This window comes from Buteo buteo, chromosome 21, assembly GCF_964188355.1.
Source record: "Buteo buteo chromosome 21, bButBut1.hap1.1, whole genome shotgun sequence".
NCBI classification, from domain to species: Eukaryota; Metazoa; Chordata; class Aves; order Accipitriformes; family Accipitridae; genus Buteo; species Buteo buteo.
In genome coordinates, this window is record NC_134191.1 from 24,482,634 (window position 1) to 24,501,189 (window position 18,556).

General features: G+C 44.5%; 1 protein-coding gene and 1 long non-coding RNA gene across 2 annotated transcripts in view; both read left to right on the forward strand.

Annotated features, from left to right (window-relative positions):
* Positions 1 to 969: 969 nt before the first annotated feature.
* LOC142042951 (uncharacterized) lies at positions 970 to 6,866 on the forward strand. The gene is made up of 4 exons (XR_012653888.1): positions 970 to 1,036; positions 1,884 to 1,952; positions 5,993 to 6,092; positions 6,547 to 6,866. It is a non-coding gene; the product is annotated as an uncharacterized LOC142042951 (long non-coding RNA).
* A 3,712-nt stretch (positions 6,867 to 10,578) lies between these two features.
* Positions 10,579 to 18,556, forward strand: part of FBLN2 (fibulin 2) — a 118,058-nt gene continuing 110,080 nt past the window's right edge. The window contains exon 1 of the mRNA XM_075052570.1: positions 10,579 to 10,811. The gene's annotated coding sequence lies outside the window, so the exon portion shown is untranslated. The remainder of the gene's footprint in view (positions 10,812 to 18,556) is intronic.

The following is an 18,556-nucleotide window of genomic DNA, read 5'->3' on the forward strand; positions in this document are numbered from 1 at the left end:
GCTAGGGTATGACAAGGAAGGAATCCAGCTTGCCTTTCAGATCCCAGATTTTGTTTTGTAGTCTTAGCAATAAATTAAAAAAAAGAAAAAAAAGAAAGAAAAAAATCACCCTGTGAACTGTGTGCACACATTATCATTTCCCATGGATTTCCAGATCATTATGAAACACCACCAGGCCAGCTTCCCAATGTCAAACTGCAGAGTGGAACTGCAGTTGAAAAAAGAGGTCACTAACAAGAGTTCGGAGCTGAACTGAAGAGCAGCACAAAGGGCCTTGGCAGTGTGGTCTGCCTGCAACCGGTCCTGCGAAACTGGGGGGCTGTGCAACCCCACCTTTGTGTCTGCCACCACCAGCTCCGCTACTGGACAGTGTCAGGTAGATCAGTTTTAAGTATTGCATGAAAAACTTCTTAGAAAATTGCTAATACTTTTGAAAAGGCCCAAATATATCCATTCTTTTGAAAATATGCATACAAGTTCATACGGACACTGCTGGTGTCCTCACCACAAAATTTAGCAACTGTCAGTAATGGTTGCAAAGGGAAAGAGAAATGCAGCTAAACTGGAGAGTGTTCAGTTATTGGCTGTCTCTGTGGTAACTCATGCTAAGTAATGATGCTTTTTTCTGGTTATTTCAACAAAGCAAGCACATCAGACTCTTAAAGTCAAGTATCTGCTGCTGTTCTTCTGGTAAGAAATATCAGGCTCTAAGGAAGTCGCATATATTGTAACACAACCCACATTAGCATCTTGGTGAGAGGTACAGCACAGCTGACATACTATTGATTGAGGCAGACTAAGGAATATAATCTTAAAAAAAAGCAACTAGCAGAAGAAAGACAAAACATGCAATTCATTAAGTAACCCCATATGATCTTCTGAGTTCCAAAAACTCTTCAACTCCAAAAAATGCCTATTAGGAGGAGGCTTTCAGTTAAAAGAAATCCTGTGGTTGACGATGCAGAAGCAAACAGGACTGTAACTTCTCAGGCAGCACAGGAAGAGCTGTACTGCACAGTCAGCTGGTGCAGAAATGGTGTGAGTATGCTGGTGTACATCTTTCTGTCTGCCTGCATTGGGAAAGTTTCTTTGCAAATTCTAAATTAATGCAAATAAGTTGTTCAAGTGAGTTTCAGAAGCCGTACAGCCTCCAGTGAGTGAGTGCACATGTTACAGATGCCTGTTTATGATCCCCTCCCCTGCGCCTTCGGTGAGCCTGGCAGGGACTGGATGGGCCTCGGCTGCTTTGACTTCTAAAACCGCAGTCACTGCTTCCTCAGATGGTGACTAGTCACTTCCAATATTTTGTGGGTAGTTAGTGAAATTAGGTGTTTGGAAAAACTTGATAATATGAAAGTATACTGGAACATTTCTTGGATCAGAATACTGCATTACTCATGCATCATTAATTCTCAAAATATTAAGGGAACATTTCTTAATATTGGGCCATATTCCGTTAAAGAGATACAAAACAGCTTGCTGAGTTTAAACCATGATGCAAAATGCACCATTGGCTAAGCAGATCCCCTGTGTCAGGGTAGGTAGGAAACCAAAGTGAGTAGAAGAGACTTGTTGGGCTTAGACCGAGAGGTTTGGATTTTCTGTTATGCGTTGTGGTGTCTACATTTCTTATTAGCCCAGAACTGCAATATCTCATTGTTAATGCTTGTATTGCTTAACTCCTATGTAGGATTTTCTGTTGTCACAGCAGACCAATTTAATGCTCTATTCAGCATTCCTTGTATAACTAAAACCACTACTAACTTTGCCTGCAAGCCTGAGTTTGAAGAAAATGCAGCCTTAGTACTAATGGTACTGCAGCTGCATTCATTAGCTCTGTTTTTTAGTTTCTGCCATTCCTGTGAGATTCTCCTCTTTTCCAGGCTTAGAGCTGCCCTGGCATTTTCACTGCATTCGTCACTGCCGTGCCAGAAGTGCAAACAGAATTTCAAGTGAGCCTCGTTTCCCCTCTTCTCTACGTTGGTACATAATGATGTTACCTACTGTTTTATTGCTCACATCCCAGCTCCTGTGAAACTGATAGTTGTGCATAATGCTTTGTTACTGGAAAAAGTTTGGAGCATGTCAGCAACCAACTGCTTTATTAAGTTATTTTTCTGGACGGGTGAAGCTGTTCCCTGCATTTTAAGGTCGTCTATTAAGATGGAGCGTGGAATTGGTAGATCGCAGAAGAACGGACCCCAGGCAGCAGCTGGTCCGAGCCCAGCATGGTTTCCCACTACCACATGCCTCCTCCCTCAGTCCCTGAAGATCTGTGCTTGCAGTGGAGGAGGTGGCACCTCACGCTCAACAGTTCCATCAGTTGGCACTTTTCATCCAGTCTGAGCTGGTGGGAATAGCTGACCAGAGACTGCTTCTGCCTTTTTATCACTTTCCAAACCCTCCATCCTGTTGCTCCTGGGCTCTTAACCCCCACTGGGTGACCTGGCTGTCAGGGTGACTTTTTTGGTGACAAGCTGGCTCACCACAGCTAGCTCATTCTCTAAGATTTCTATGTAAGAATAGTGTAATTCATAGTTAATGGCTTTCTCCATTAATGACCCCTTAGTAGATGGTTTGTAGGTAGACACCTTTTAAATTATGGCCCAAGATGGACACAGAAGACTACAAAAAATGGCAAGGGCCCTGTATCCAATTAGGGAAATTAGATAAAGATTAATAATGCAACGCCCAGGATGCTGGGGGGAGGTCTGCGGTACATGTGGCCTGCCAGACACTGCCTGTCTTCCCACTGAGCCCCTTTGAAGAGTGGAGCACTTCTGCCTTTGGGATCCACTTAGGATGTAACTATTGATTTATGCAAACCCAAACATCCATGTGAAGAAATGCTCAGAATTCTGTGTTCTCTTCTTGAGCTGAATAGAAATTGATCTTTGAGCATCCCCCCAGTTTCTGTGGGACTGCTCAGCAGGGGTCAGATGCAAACTCCTGCTAACTCAAACTCCCTGAGCTCTGATGGGGCCTCTGGTTTGGAAGATGCAGAATCAGAGGGGAGCGAGGAGTAGGACAGGTTGGATAAACCATGTAATCCCTGGGCCCCGGGGACATTCTTTCTGCAGCAGAGTGAACTTCACCGTAAAAATTTATCAGCTTCACTTGCTCTTGCATACAGAACAGTTTATCTTGCAGACTGCTTTTTTTTTTCTTTTTTTTCCTTTTTTCTATTTTAGTGGAATTATTTTAGATATTCCTGCTGGCTATATGCAGAAAGTTGAAAGGAAACAATATATCTGCTTTTGGAAGCTGATGGTTCTTTGTCATGGAACTGATTTCTTGAAACAAAACCAAATTTCTATTTAATCCTTCTCATGTGTTATTTCTCTTTCTGTATTATGCAAAGTAGTTCTTTACAGAAATTATGCTCTTGTATATAATGTAAAAGGTAGACTTTAAATAAGAAGATATTTTTGGCAGGCTACAAGATGGAATTTGGTAAGGTGAGCTCTGGGGAGTTACTGTTTTGGGAAGCACAATGAGGGCAGGTGAGCCAAACTGGCTGTCTTTTCAGTGCCCCTGCTAGGAAGCCCCAGTGGCAGGGGGTTTATGGGAGATTTGAAACAAGCCCTCCATTGCTACAACCTACTTCACATTTAAAACTTGTCAGCAGTGATGGAACTATAGAAAGATAAAGTGAGAGACTTCTGTGTGAAATTTGAATGGGGGGAAGGCTGTTCAACACCACTTGATAAGCTAGGAAATTCAATTGCTATATTTTTCAACAATTTTCTCGTCTCTGGCATGTCAGGCGGGTGCTAATGCTTTCAAGTTGTTACCACCACAGGGACTCGCTAGGAAGAACAGAAAAGTCTAAGCATGACAGCAACCGCAGCCAGGCATCAAGCAGCTGTGAGGGATAGCAGGCACCAAGCAGTGCAGGATTGCTGCTGGAAGGGAGCCTGTGATCCTGCAACAGTCAGTCATCGCCCGTGGTGGAAGAAGGGCGAAAGAGAAATACAAATAGGAATGGCAGCAGTAATGTAAACATTTTACAAGGGAGGTCAAAACTGCTTTATTATTTTTATCAGTTGGATTAGAGTGAAAGATGAGATATGCTCGGAGTGTTTTTGCAAATAGCTAGCAGGTCTGTGGTTATGAACTGCTAGGCTCGATGCAACACTAATACTTGGTAAGTGGTAAATTACCCATGTATTTCCTAGGCATGTGAGCTCAGCTTGGAGTGTTAAATGGCTGTTGCAGTATTTCCTTAGCAAAGACAGCCACTTCATTTTTCTCAGCAGCTTTTCCAAGCAGCACTCCTCCCTTTCCCACCTTCTCTCTGAGGGGCTCACAGGCTGTTGAACATATCTAAGCACACAGTTTTTTCTGTATCCCAGGAGTTGGCTTAGTCATTTAATGATTTTATATATCTGTAGCTATATCTATATCTCTTTTCCTTCAGGGAAGAGAAAAGGTAAAAGATCTGCTATTCTGACACTATTCAAGTTAAAGGCATGCTCCTGTTGAAGTCACACAGGGGATGAGGTAACCTGCATAGATCTCTAAGGAAAAATGTCACAGAGCTGAAACTAAAGCTAGAGGTAGCCATAGGACCTACATAATAACTGCGTGTCTCTGTGCTGGAGGTTACCCGGGGCTCCAGGGAGGCATCTCTGGCACCCCAGTGTCACCCGGTGCAGTGACCAGCCCACATAATGCCTGTGTTAAGCTGGGGACATCCAGCACCTGTGGAAGGTGCTTCTCCTCTCCAGCATTTTGCCTGGTTGCTTGAGCAGGACGTGTAATCTCCCTGTCCGGTTGCAGGAAGAACATTCATACTTGGTTTCTATGTGGCAGCACCGGACCCAAGACAGCCTGCTCCGAGCATGAATGCCTGGAGGCTATGAGTCCCCAGTCAGCCTCAGGGAACGCTTCCAGATGTCCTCAATGGCCTTCCCTCTCCAAAGTCTTTGTTTAGCAGAAAGGTACCACATCTTACCTGAAAAGAATAAAACCCAGATGATCATCACCTAAAGTTTCCTTGGGTATTTAGCCAGGATCAAGAGTTACCAATCAGGTTAGCTATGATATGGACAATTTTGAATATAAACATAGTTCACCTAACCCCCCCACTGAGTTAAAAAGTGCCAGCAAGGATGAAGAATAAATAAGCACGCCATTAAGCTAATGAGACCCATATGCTTGTGCAGTCAAATAAAAGTGAACTGAATGTATTGAGAAGCCAAAAAGCAGATGAATGAGCCATGACAGACATCCTCAAATCATGTTTAAAATGCAAATATTGATATTTCTCACACTTTTTTTCCTTATGTAAATCACGTCTAAATAAGGCGTCTGGTAGAAGAGAACATATTTTTGCCTTTCAGCTCATACTCGAATGAAGCAAACCCAACTTGAGAGAATACCTACAGGCTGCTACAAATATTGGAGACTGCAGACAGTTGGGGACTCACAAAAAAGACTTGCCATCGTGATGGAAGCTGAGCCTGAAAGTAATTTATATCCAAGTCTGCACAAATTCATCTGAGATTTTTTTTCCTAAAAATGCAAGCCACACAATTTTCTCCTGGGATGAAACTGCAGATGTCCCATTTGAGGAATCCAGAAATAGTTGCAGTCAGAAAGCACTTTAATATTAGAGAAATTGTCCTCTTTCTCCTGTTTTGTTTCCATGTTACTTATACAGAAGAAGAAAAAAAAAAGAAAAGAGAAAGAAACCCGCCAGCTTTTATGAGCTTGATATTACTTTTTCAGGAAAGGTATATCTCAGAGAAGAATTTTCCTTCCTTTGCTAAAGGTTTGGGCTACTTGTTGCTATGCATTTGCTCTTCTAGCTGCTGCTGTCACTGACAGTTATTGCTTTGCAGGTCTGACAGATCAGCCCACCTTTCTCCACCAGTGATGTCATTTAATTGGGCAAATTATGTCTTATAAATACTGCTGGAAGAGGGCTACGAGTTTCAGGCTACCCTCCAGGGAAAACATGCCAAAATTCCTCTCTTTCCCTTTGAAGGTGCCACTTTGAATCAATGGAGCTACCAACTTAATTTGTGTGGGATGGACCAGCCCTTCTGCCTGCTGAGATGCAAGGATGGAGCTTGCAGTTACGCTGAGTATGGTTATTACAGCATGTGCTCCTGGGTGCTGGTGTTTATGATTAAGAGCAATGTGGCTGAATTGTGAATTTGGGGCTAATTCAAAAGGAGATCAGGGAAGGAATTCTATGTGGTAGTGGCTGCTTGGGCTGAGGAAGAGGGTCCTTGGTCAATGCCATATTCCCCATGCTTGTGTAATGGATGCCATCTTCACCAGTGATACCGGGGTTTGGACTGGGGACTAGCATGAGCTCAGCATTAGATGGACTTCTTGTGATACACTTTATGTATCATGAGGTATATGTAATATACCAGGCATATATCACATGCCTGGGTCATAAGGGCAAGCGTGTGATACTAAGTAATATTTGGCCTAATGGCAGTCCAATGTGTTTTCTTATCTGCTTTTCTTTCCACATATATATATATTTGCCTTTTGCTGATACTGTTATCTTTCCAACCTCCTTTTCAGGGAGCAGAAAGAAGAAATACACCCTTTTCCTGGTTACCTGCCTTCTCTGATTTCCCTCTCCGTGGGTAGGACACATTGCAATAACTCATCAGGGTAGTGCTCTGCTTTGCACCACTGAATTAAATGCAAGTATTCCTTTACCCAGCCGCAGAATACATTGAGCTGCAGCACTGAGTCAACGCATTGAAACTGTCCTTAGAGTGCCCATGAAATGCTCTGGAAAATGCACTATTGCCAGAGCGTCTCTTATCACTGCCACAGTAATCCTTATCAGCTTGACCTCCTCTTGGACTATCTTCGTGAAAGCCAAAAAGCTGTGAATATTCATCACATTTAGTTTAATTCATAGTGCCTTCTCAGATGGAAGGCTTAAATGGCCAGCAGGTACTGATATGCTGTCAGAAATGGACACTTTGCCAGTCCAAGCTGTGTGTACCTAACTGATGCCCAGCAGCAAAAGATGTATATGTTTGGAAAAGACACTTATGTGTTTTAACCAAGCATAGATTTTCACATGTCACAGTTTCAAACCAGTAGCTCAAAGTTTATAGTCTGTTTCTCTGCACCTTGAAGTGGGAAGGTAGAGCTTAAAAACGATGAAATAACAAGAACTGAGCCCAGGGTGGAGAAAGTGAGTGTAGATGTACTGGAGCTACGCTAGTTAACAACAGCTAAGGATTTGGCTTTCAGCTTCTATGTATTATCTGATTACACAAGTTTGTTGTTGTTGTTGTTGTTGTTGGTGGTGGTTTTGTTTTGTTTTGTTTTGATCTCCAGGTCCGCTGTTAAGGGATTTGACTGCATTGCAACATCTCCAGATAGAAGCCTGTCAAAGACCCTGCTGACAAAGGTTTTCTTGTGGTGCATATTACATCTTTAATATCACTGAAATATAACCTAGTATTTGCAATCAGAGGGTGCCCTAAATGTAACATAAGTGCTGATTATGTGACACCTCTCCTCTAGCTGAAGTGTGACATTATCATGTGCTGGCATCAGCTGACAGACTATTACAAGCCACTACTGACAATTTCCTTCCCTCATATCATATTGTAAATGCATTAATAGATCACAACTGTAGTTCATATCTTGCTTAGCAGATGCAAGGAAATCATTCTCCTCCAGATTAACTGAATTAAAATGGGAGTGCCATTCCTGATTCACCAGGAATAAAGCAAAGGCTTCTTTTATGATTCAAGATTGAGGAGAATAGCTGTATTTTCCTGTTTCTTCTCAGTAACCAAAAAGGTTCAGTTTGGGAGATCATATTAAGCACCCTCATGAAGTGCACCATATGTTTTAGTCTTTTTTAATTACTGTAGCCTTTACAATCTCAGCTAAATGTCATACTTAGTGCTTTGTTTTACAATTAAATCTCTCCTTTGGGGAGATCTTAAAATCTTTTTCCCTCGTCATCTGTGAAGTGTAAAGGAGAACTGCAAATTTACATTACTATGACAAACAACAGTTTTGTTTGGAAAACAAACTTTAAACTATTATTATATCAAGATGCTTTTTATTAAATGCTGTGTTGATGCCACATAACAACAATGTAGGAGATAAAAGACATTTTGTCTCCCTCTTCAGCAGTGCCTTGCATAAGCCAAAGCATCGGTTTGTTATTGGAAGATAAAGGTTTACACAAAATAAAAAAGGCAATATCAGCTCTGGTCTCCACACATTTTTAAGATCTCAGTACTAAGGGCTAAGGATGAATTTAGATCTCAAGCAGACTTTTGGTAACTGCTGAAGAACTTGAATCTATTCACAGCTCTCTCCCACTCCTCAAACCCACACATACTTTCCACAAAGTGCTTTGCACACAGATATGTCTCATTAAAAAAAAAAATAAAATAAAAAATTCATTTCTTAAATAACAGCAAGCTTAAATTTAGCCCTTCTGAACCTCATGTGGAGACTGTTAAAGTTCTGCTGGAAAACTTCTAAGTGTGAGGCAATGCAGGGATGGAAACGTGACTTTCTCTGCTACAGGGTTTGGCTCCGGAGGATCTCCAAGCTGTTCCCAAGCACTGTTTAATCATCACAGCTCCCCTGTAAGATAAATAAGGGATTAACCACACCTTGCACACACCACCTCGGGGTGAAATTCAACAGCAGTGTGACTAAAGGCAAGCCAGAGCTGCCCACGACTGGAGGTGCAGGCTACTGGGGTACTGGCCATCAGGTTGGCTTCATCTGAAATTGTGAGGAGCTGCAGCTACTCTCGTCACAAATGTCATAAGGTCTTCTATTTATGGCAATAATTTCCAACTATCTTGTTTTGTGCTACTTTATGTAGATAATGCTTAAGAGGGAAAATCTTCATTATCTTTCCCGATTTCTAGGTGACTGGCGCTTCCTGTTTGTTACAGAAGCTATTAGCATTGCACTCTTGGGGAAAATTAACTTAATTTATTGCTGATTAAAATAGAGAAGTTCAGAAACAAAAAACTAAACCACCTTCTTCCTCCTCATCTCCCCTGGGTGTCACAGGGCTGTTTCTAACACTTTTTTCCTCACGGCCGTGTGGCATTTTAACCTCTCTTAACTACCTCTCCCCAGAGGTGCCGCCAGCCTCCCTGAGGGGCTGAGGCGGGGCCGCTGCAGAACCGGCCAGAACCGGCCGTGTCCGGCACGGGGCAGCCCCGGGCTCCCCTCACAGAGGCCCCTGCAGCCCCCCCAGCCCTGCCACGGACACCCAGTCTGCAGAGAAACAAGGACAAGGGTTTTATTTTTGTGTGGAAACCGTAAGAAGCGAAAGCCACCGCACTGCTCCAAAGGTGTTTCAAAAGCAGAGAGCAATGGTGAGCGCCAGGAGGAGGGAAGGACTGCTGCGGCTCCCCCAGCCTCTTGCCCCGCAGCAGGGGTACGCTCTCCCCGCTTCTGTTACTGTTATTCTATACAGCAGGAATTGTAAGTGCAACTCATTCATCTTGGGAGACTGTCCCTCTACTTGTCCCTTTTTCCCTGGTCTGAAACTCTTCCCTGTGGTCTGAGGCTCACTAGCTTCTGGCAGACACTCCTCAGGTGGCTGTAAGCTGTACTCCTGCGTTTTCCCTTTGTTAATTAGTTCCCCCGCCCTCTTACCCTGAACCGAGGCACATTTCAGTGGGCACCCCTGCTCCAGGTTTGCCACCTGCTCAAGTGGGACTGCCACAGAGGATCTAGTCCCCATTTGGCCACACGCATTGGTGCTGGGGAAGGAGAGGCTCTCCTGCAAGAGGAGCCCTGCATCTCCAAGGGCTCCCCTGCTTACCGTGTCAACGGGGCCTTTGGCAGCCATGCAGAGTCACCTCTCCTCCTAATGCCTGCCTTGTGTTAAAATCAGGGGAGAAATGAGATCCTCCTTCATTCTTTGGTGGCAGGGGTTTGCACAGGCTCCAGGTGTGCCCTCCAGTTTTTTCCCTCTCCTTCTCCCCCGTGCAGGGGCAAAGCGTGGGCCAGCTGTAACTATTTCGGAAAAGCCTGGAGATGAGCAGGTAACAGAGGTAAGTGGGGCCTTTCTGATGAGCAGCTACCACAATGCTTTGGTAATCCCAGTTTTTCAGTTTACAGATCTCATCTTAACAACAACAAACCCCCAGACAAACAAACAAACAAACTTTTCTCTTTGACTCTTTCTTTTCCCTGCAAAGGCGCATGGCTTACACTGGAGACCACCAGAGTGGGATCTGTGGGCAGCTGGGGACCTGCCCACTGCTGCCTGAAAACTTCTTCAGAGCAACACTTCTCCAGAAACTCTAACACGTTGAGAAAACAGACCAGGCTGCTGCAGGTCAGACCCTCACTGTAGAGGGGTTTGGTTTTTTTCTATTTAATTGTTTTTTTCTTTTGGATGGTTATAAAACTAACAGGCCACATTTTTCATTCTCTCTGGCACTGTTAAGGAGAAAGAGGGATATCCCTAAACAGTTTACATCTGTGTTCTGAATCTTGAAGAAAACACCCAGCCAAATTTCAGGAGAGAAACTGGAGACAGCTGTGAAAGGGGCGTTGCTGCTGTCTGTTTTATAGGGTCATCTATTCCCTTCAGTAGTTACAGGAGAACCCCATCCAAAGCAATCATGGGTTGGCCTTTGAGTATTAACTAACCAGGGCCACATAGTATTACAGCCTTGTTACTTTCCTACACAGCAGCATCCAATTCAGCAAAGAATATGTGCTGTTTGTGGATGCCTATTGCATGGATTCAGCTCCAAAGCTGCAGTTTCAGCTACAGTGGAAAAAAAGGAAAGGAAACATCTCAGTTGGATTTTCCAGAGCAGGTAACATTGGGACTACTCTTTAACTTTGAACTGAGATGATTTTGTGTGAGCTAGGTATATTTGTGCAGGATGATATCTCCAAATAGTCCCTGTGGGGCTCATGAGATGGTTTTGCTAAGAACTTGGCTAGCTGTGTGTCTGCGCTGCCCAACAACGGGGATGTTTTGCCTCACTAGATGATAACTTTCACATGTTGTTAGAGATCCATCATGGTAGAAGTCGGTACTAACTGGCTCATATGGCCTTCAGCTTTCCAAGATTTAATCATCAGGTCTCTAGGCTGATTCAAGTTTTTATTAGCTCCACACCTTATGCAATTTGGGAAGCCTCTAATATGAGACCTTGTTCCTGGCTGGAGGAGAGGTATGGTCTGCCAGCATTTGGTGACAGTCACCCGTTTCCCCACACCAGTCAAAACACAATTTTACTTGTTTCTTCGTATCATTTGCATTTTAAAACAAGCAAGGAAATCAGCAATGACAATTGCATACTAAATAACAGTAGGTTAGTTTCTAACCCAACTGGTTTATTTTAACATAAGTCTAGTTTTCTGTGGAAAAGGTGCTGAAAGCTTGAGGCTGATGCTTTTATTAGAGAATAGCTTTGGGGGGAAAAAAAATTGAAGATGAGTATTCTGGTGGTGGCCACCACTGCCTGGTGGGATCAAGAGACAGATTTAGTGGTAAAACCAGCAGCCTGTGCCAAGTCCATCCCCACGTTGGTGTGTTACTGGAGGGAAGAGCCAGGCAGTGTGGCACAGCTCTGCCAGCCTCCTGGCTGGATCCACACCCAGACTAGGGCAGCTTCTCTGATGTTTTAATGATAATAGCTTGTGATATCTACTGAAAAGTATTATGGCAAGGAATTGCCCATCATGCTCCTTCAGGATAGCAGGTAGCATCACACGGCAACTTGCGTATGGGGTAACTTTGTGACATCTGGGGAAATAGCCATTCAGGTGGTTTATTTGTATAGTAGGTATTTATTACGAATGCAGGATGTTACTAGGGCAGATTGTTACCCTGCATTCTTGGCCTCAATGAAAACATTTTTATTTGAGCTATCCACCAGAGGAAAACAATGATCTATGTCAAGTAATTATAAGGGTTTACTCACTTCTTTGTCAAAGGGGACCATGCTGTACCTCCCAAATGCAGAGGTTATTGACAGTGACCTGCACTCATTGGCAGCTGGTCTCTGTCTCTGTGGGCTGAGCCAGAAACCTCTCACCAGCAGTGGCGGTCTCTGCCTTAGTCTGGTATGTCACCATGGCTGGGGTTACACCAGGCTTATCACAAAAATTTAGGTGCTGGTTAGAAGAGATTCCTGTGTGCGAGTCACGTGTGAGGACTGAGCAACGCCCATATCTGGACCAGACGAGACAAAGCAACAGCCTGGGTTAACAAGGTGATGTAAAGTGCTGGTGGGACTTGAGATCCTGCTGGAGAGTAGAGAACTGTGGAAGGCTTAAACAGTGTTTCCCTCTGCATTTGTGAGCACTAGAGATGAGATAGATGTAGACTTATTTATGATTCTAGCGGTTTTGAAGGGCCGTATGTTTCTGGCAATTTTCTGGTAACTCGGGGAGTGGGCAAAGGCAGTGGGCAACTCCAGATAGCAAAGCAGAAACTTGAGAAATGATACTTCCCATTCAGTGAAATGCAGAATTATCAGATGGAAATCAGACCTCACTTCAAGGATGAAGACATAGTCTTCCCATTTTGGGTTGGTAATGGGAGCGTGTTATGGGGATGACAAGCTTGCGACTGGAATCTAGATGGGAATGTGCAGGCCCAGAATGAAACCTTTACAAAATTAATTGATAGTTTGGAAGGGAAAGAAGGGGATCCCACATAGGCTGATACATGTGAAAAGCACACAGAACTAATGTTGTGGACGTGGGAGTGAACCCTGGATTTTACAAGAGCAGAAATATGAGTGCCCAAGAACAAGCCTGCAGCACTGTCTGTGCTGTGGCGAGTACACATAGGCCATTTTGGGGGAGTTCTGTGGCACGGGCAGTGTGCACATGGGCAAAGATGCTGACTCTAGCAGCAGCAACTCCTCCTGATAGCTACAGGATACTGTGGCAGAAGATGGATATGTGCTCATCTTGGAAGCAAATGCGAGAACTATTAATTTTAAGGTGGCCATAAAAGTATGAGCCACCACACTGCTGTGAGCAGAAATATTTCCACAAAGGGAAAAGCTCCTGGCAGTAGAAGATGAGCAGGTAAAATTCAGCAGTTGTGAGGTATGTAAACTAAATATCTTAGTAAAGGAATGACAGAAGATACACTTTACTTCAGGTTAAAAGCCTAGCAAGTCCTTGCTTGCACTGGAAGGGCAAAGGGATTTAAAAAAAGCCCACACAAACTTAAGGGAGAACTTAAAGTTATCCCTGCCACCCTGCCTGGGGCTGGCTGCGTGCCCTTCCAGCCTCTCTGATTTCATCCCTTCCCCTTCCCTGGCAGGTGGCTGCTCCCCTTCCTCCTCCTCACTGTGCAGTTGTCGGGGGCTGCTGCTCAGGGCAGGGAGCCGTGGCAGTCCTGCTCCCTTGGGAGCACCCTGCATCTGTGCTCAGATCCTAAGTGGACCTAGAGAAGCAACAGTCCAATGTTACCAGACAGGGGCCCTCTGCTGCCTTCTGTTTCCTTTGCTGTCAGTCCCTCTCCTGGTTTTACTGCCTGCCAGTTGCTCTGTCAATGTCCTTTGGGAGATGCCCTAATCCTTAATTCCTCCTTTGGTCTGAATAGCTCTGGGCAATGCCACCTATTTGCCCTGTCAGTAAGTCCTCTCCAGACAAATTAGTGTCTTGTGACATGAATTTGTTCCATGCACCAATAGGGGACAAAACTGTAAGAGGACTCCAGACTTTGAAAACTGGAGTGGCTCTTTACAAGAACACTAATGTAGAGCGTGCACAGCTTCACAGGGCTGCCCGGCTTCCCATTGCTTGCTTGCTTCTTGCAACCTGTAGCCATCCTGGCTTTCACGCTGGTTGCTCTCCTGCATCCTACCTACTGCTATATCCAGCAAGGCTGGGTGCAGTGCTGACAGATCTCTGCACCCGCAGAGAACCCTGCTGACGCTAGCAGAGTTGTATGTGGGTGCAAAAACCCACATAAAAAGAGCCCACACAGAAAGAGCCCGTGGGCTCTGGGTCCTAGTTGGCAACCTTAAGTATTTGCAATGTTCTGTTGAAATGACATTTCAATACTGTTATCCTTTCTAATTTAAGAGCATGTTTCAGAATCATAATGCAAAGCACTACTTGGAGGGTAGCTTCACGTGATGCAGCATGTTGGCAGTCATTCTTATGTTGGATATTTGTTTTGTTTTGTTTACAACCTGCATGCAATTTGCTGCAGCAAATCTGAAGTGGATTTTAATGGTCTGCATTAGTCACTCATCCACCACAAAAAGAGCTAGAGCTTCATCTGTTTTTCAAAACTTCAAGGTCAATACTTAACACTTTCAAAAAAAGAAAACAATAAAGCCCCCTCGTTGTTCCAACTGCATCCTCAACTTCCTCACTCTCAAAATCTTCAGGTACTGAAGATCCTGTGAGAGGAACTGGGATGGCCAGGAGGAAATGGGAGATGCCAACAGGGGTGACTGGGGAAAAATGCAACTGCACCTCCTCACTGCATATCTGTATGGATGTCAGATTTGAGCCACTACTCCGTAATCAGAAATCAGTCCAAACTAAAGTGTGTCTGACATGCTCAGTTGGGGTTTCTTGGGAACTTTACGTGTGACAAAAATGAAGGTAACAAGCGCTGGAAGAGGGCATGTTGTACCCGTTTCTATGGCTATGGGGTAAAGGAAGAGCTTGCCTTGGCAGAGGATTTGTCTCAGCAGCCTTTGCAGTCCAAAAGTTCATTGATGAGGTGACATTTGCTGGCATCAGAGTGCTGATTTCTGAGAGCCATGCTTTCCATTATGTACTTATTGATGGTGAAAAAATTTGAGAACAAGGAATAGTTTCAAGTCAGGTTCCAAGATAAAGATTATTTTCCTGCCATTTGTCTTGAAGAGCCCTTTGATCTTAGATTTGGGTACATTTCTCAAGCACTTGCAGTAAAATGTCAGAATCTGAAAGAATGCCTTATCAAATGCTGCTTTTAAGTGCTCTTGGTTTGTCAGTACATTAAATTAACAGCAAGTTACTGTTGGGCACACTTGCTCCTTGCTTAAAGAATTATGCTTTACTCTGTTATACATGCGTGACTTCCCCGACTCAGTGCCCTTGAAGGAAATATAGCAGAGTACTGAATTTGACCAAATACCTGCAGAAAAACTGGTTGATGATAAAGAAAGGGCAATGCTGTTTTCCTCCTAAACTGTCCAGGTAGGTAATTCTCACACTGCATTCATCCAGCACCACAGGAATCTTCTCTTGTAGGCTGTTTCTTTAACTTTCCACTGTTAAGCGTTCAACCATGCAGGTCACAGTAAATCTTTGTGAGTCCTGGTGATTAGAAATCTCTAGAACAGTATGAGCTTTTCTCCACTGGGTTCAGGGTAGACATACATTGTAATTGATTTGTTTGGATTGGGCTAGTCTATAAAGTGTACAATTTTTCTCTTGTTTGAAATGTGTTAGAATATTGACTCTCTGCTATTTCAAAGCAGCAACATCTGCTAAAAGCTCTTCCTACGTGAGCTGTACTTTTCTTATGTTTCTCAACTGTACACTGCAATAAAAGGCATGCTGTTGAATGGCCTGACTTTGGCCAAGTAGGCATTGTTTTCTGTTGCTTTGTGACATCTTCCCAAATTCTGAAAAACTGTGGTTGGATGAGGACGTGTGAGGAAATATTTCAGTCTGAGTCTGCCCGCACTTGACAATTGTTCAGCTCTGCTCTGTGGTTATTCAACCAGAGTTGCACTGCTTTAAAGTGGGAATGCTATAGCCATGTGGAAGAGAGAGTCATGGAAGAGATGTGGCAAAAGAGTTCCTGCAATTTACAGTGGCACCAAAAAAGGAGTAGAGGATACTGGTGGTGTGGTTCCCACTGGTCTGCAATTAGGAAACTGTTGCTTAGGAAACACTAAAGACTTTTTTTTTTGTGTTAGCCCTGGAATTCTAAAATGTCACATCTTCTCCCCCCTGATTTGTTTCCTCTTCTTTGGGGCTTTTATTTGGAAAAGCTCCAGCTGATTCTAAGTGGATCAAGTTCTCTAGGATTAACTACACCATGTACAGAGGTTTCTCTGTGTGTTCTGGTTCTGACTCTTGGAAGGAGGCAGTGCTACCCTTCTCCCCTTCAGTGCCCAATGGAGAGCTCAGAGTTTCAGGAGTGCTGGAGATCAAAAAAATGGCTGGATGAAAGTCCAAAAGAACATTTTTCCTCTTTAAGTCAGACTTTCAAAGAGTTAGTTTTGCTTTCCAAAGCTAGTCCCTGAGTGGATATGTGCTAATCCCACCAACGATGATGACCGCTCTGTATCTTTGTGTGGATTCACATGACCTGCCTTATACTTTCAGTCCCCAAACAATGGTTTTTTGTCAGTTTTCTTTCATTCAAAAATGATGGATATTTCCATTTAGCCTCACTTAATGAAATCCTGGATGTATTAATTCTTCAGTGTCACTTGAAGTCAAAGCAAAATATTTTGAGTGATCTTATGATGTTAAAAAAAATTACTCTTTCTGAGCTGTATTTTTACTCAGGCAAATTAAGTGAAAGTACTGCCTGAGGACAGGCCACCAGCATAGGACTCCAACTTTTGATTTAGGTTTAGGGCTTCCTGGGTTTATCCAGGTGAGTGGTGGTGTGGTGAGGTGCAGCAGAGCTGAGCTGGCAGGTTCTTAACAGCCATTTTGCTCTGCTGTGCTGAGGAGTTTCTATCCTCTACAGTAAGGTCCTCTGGGGCTATGCTGCATCTGTTATTGCTGTTTTACATGCATATGTAGAGGGATGAATTGGTTTGTCCCAGTGGCATGGCAGGAGATCATTGGGAGAGCAGGGTACACTCTGCTCCCTGTGCCAGTTATCCACCCTGATAGTGCCATTGCTCTCCTTCAGCTCAGTCCTCAGCTGCTGGACACAAGACTGAGACCTGTGCACGACTTCCCCACACCTCTCCCCTCCTAAAGATGCAGCAACAAACACTGAGTCTGTGGTCATGTTTCCTCGTGAAGTCCCCCCCATTGCTATACGTTCAGGTCTGGGCGTAGCAAGGGCATTAGAGATGCTATTGTACAAGCAGTGAGAAGGATTTTTAACTTCTGTCTTTAATGGGTCTGCTTGTTGGCATCTCCTGCTGCCTCTGGCTGTGTTGGTTGTGTTGGCGGAGCAAAAATGGTGATAACAGTCAGTGGGTGTTTCAGGGAGAGGAAACCTCATGTTGAAGACCTACCATAGTCAGGAGTGCAGCTTGCAGCCCCCTCTTAGATCTGAGGAAGGATTTGTGTGCCTGAAAGCTCCTTAAATATTTTCCATGTGCATCAACTGGTCTGATGAGAAATTTTACCCCTACCTACAGACTTTGCCTTGCTGAGGCCATCATGGCTTTAACAGCAAAAACTGCTGGAGTGATTTCAGGAGTCTCCTGTAATTTCTGTTTTAGTTTTATCACAGTCGTGGGGTTGACTCCATTGGTCTCTCCTGGTCTTCCTCAAACACGCGTGACTCAGACCCCAGGGTGTGGAACTGGCAGACATGGGCTCGCTCCCAGTTCAGCCACAAACCCAGTGCAAAGCCCAGATGAAGCGTTACCGCTGGCTCTGCTGCTTCCCATCTGCTCATGGCACAGCTGGGTGACAGCAAGCGGCACTCATGGGCTGTCACCAGATGATTTAAGGAGACTGTAAACTCTACCTTCAAAGCAGCAATGCTCACATTGCGCCTTCGCAGAAATGGAGAGAAATCGGAGTCCTCTGCTCTTTCTATGCTTTCTTTTTTCCTTCAGATGAAATTCAAGACCGGTAGGATCATTTTTGGAGGGTTGGTTGTTTCCTCACAAAGCAAACAGCATTTTTCCCTCTGGCTAAAGTTACACAATAATTTCGTGTAGTTGGTCTAGCCCTGAGGGTGTCCAGCAGTAATCGGCAGCAAACCCCCTCCCCACACACGCTGCAACATCACACAGTAAGACAGTCCCACTTTCCCAAGCTTTGGCTGTGTCGGAGACAGGATACCACAGTATTCAGAAATGGAAATTCTTACACTGCTACTTTTCCCTAATTGTACGCACATTTTGTCTGTGCAGATTTCGAACTTGCCTGTGAATGGGAGCTACTGAGAGCCAGAGGCAGCCCAAAAGTTTCTTTGATAAAGTTGCCTTTTTACTGTCACAGACTTGGGCTGAGCTGCATTTGCTGGAGGAGAGAGTACAGGAGTAGGAGGGCATGATGAGGAACCTCTCCCCCAGGGTGGCAGTGACAGGAGAAGATGACTGAGCACTGCAGGGAGCCACCACCTCTGACTGCAGCAGTAGATGCTGCTGATCCCTTGGTTGCTGGGAGAGGCAAAGCCAGCAGTCAGACCGCGGGTGCTTTGCTACATCCATCAGCCGGTTGCTCCAGGCAGCTGTCCACATTGCCTGTGCTAGGGGCAGGCTGATGGTGCAGAGCCATTTTGCTGAGGGCTGATGAGTGCCACGCAGGCTTGGGCAGAGCTGCCATCTGCCAACAGCTTTAGTGGGCATCAAACAGGATCAGAAGCGAGGCCTGGACTTGCAGGGAGTGTTTGGTCAGTCCCTTTCTCCCATCAGTAAATGCCCGAGAAGATGGA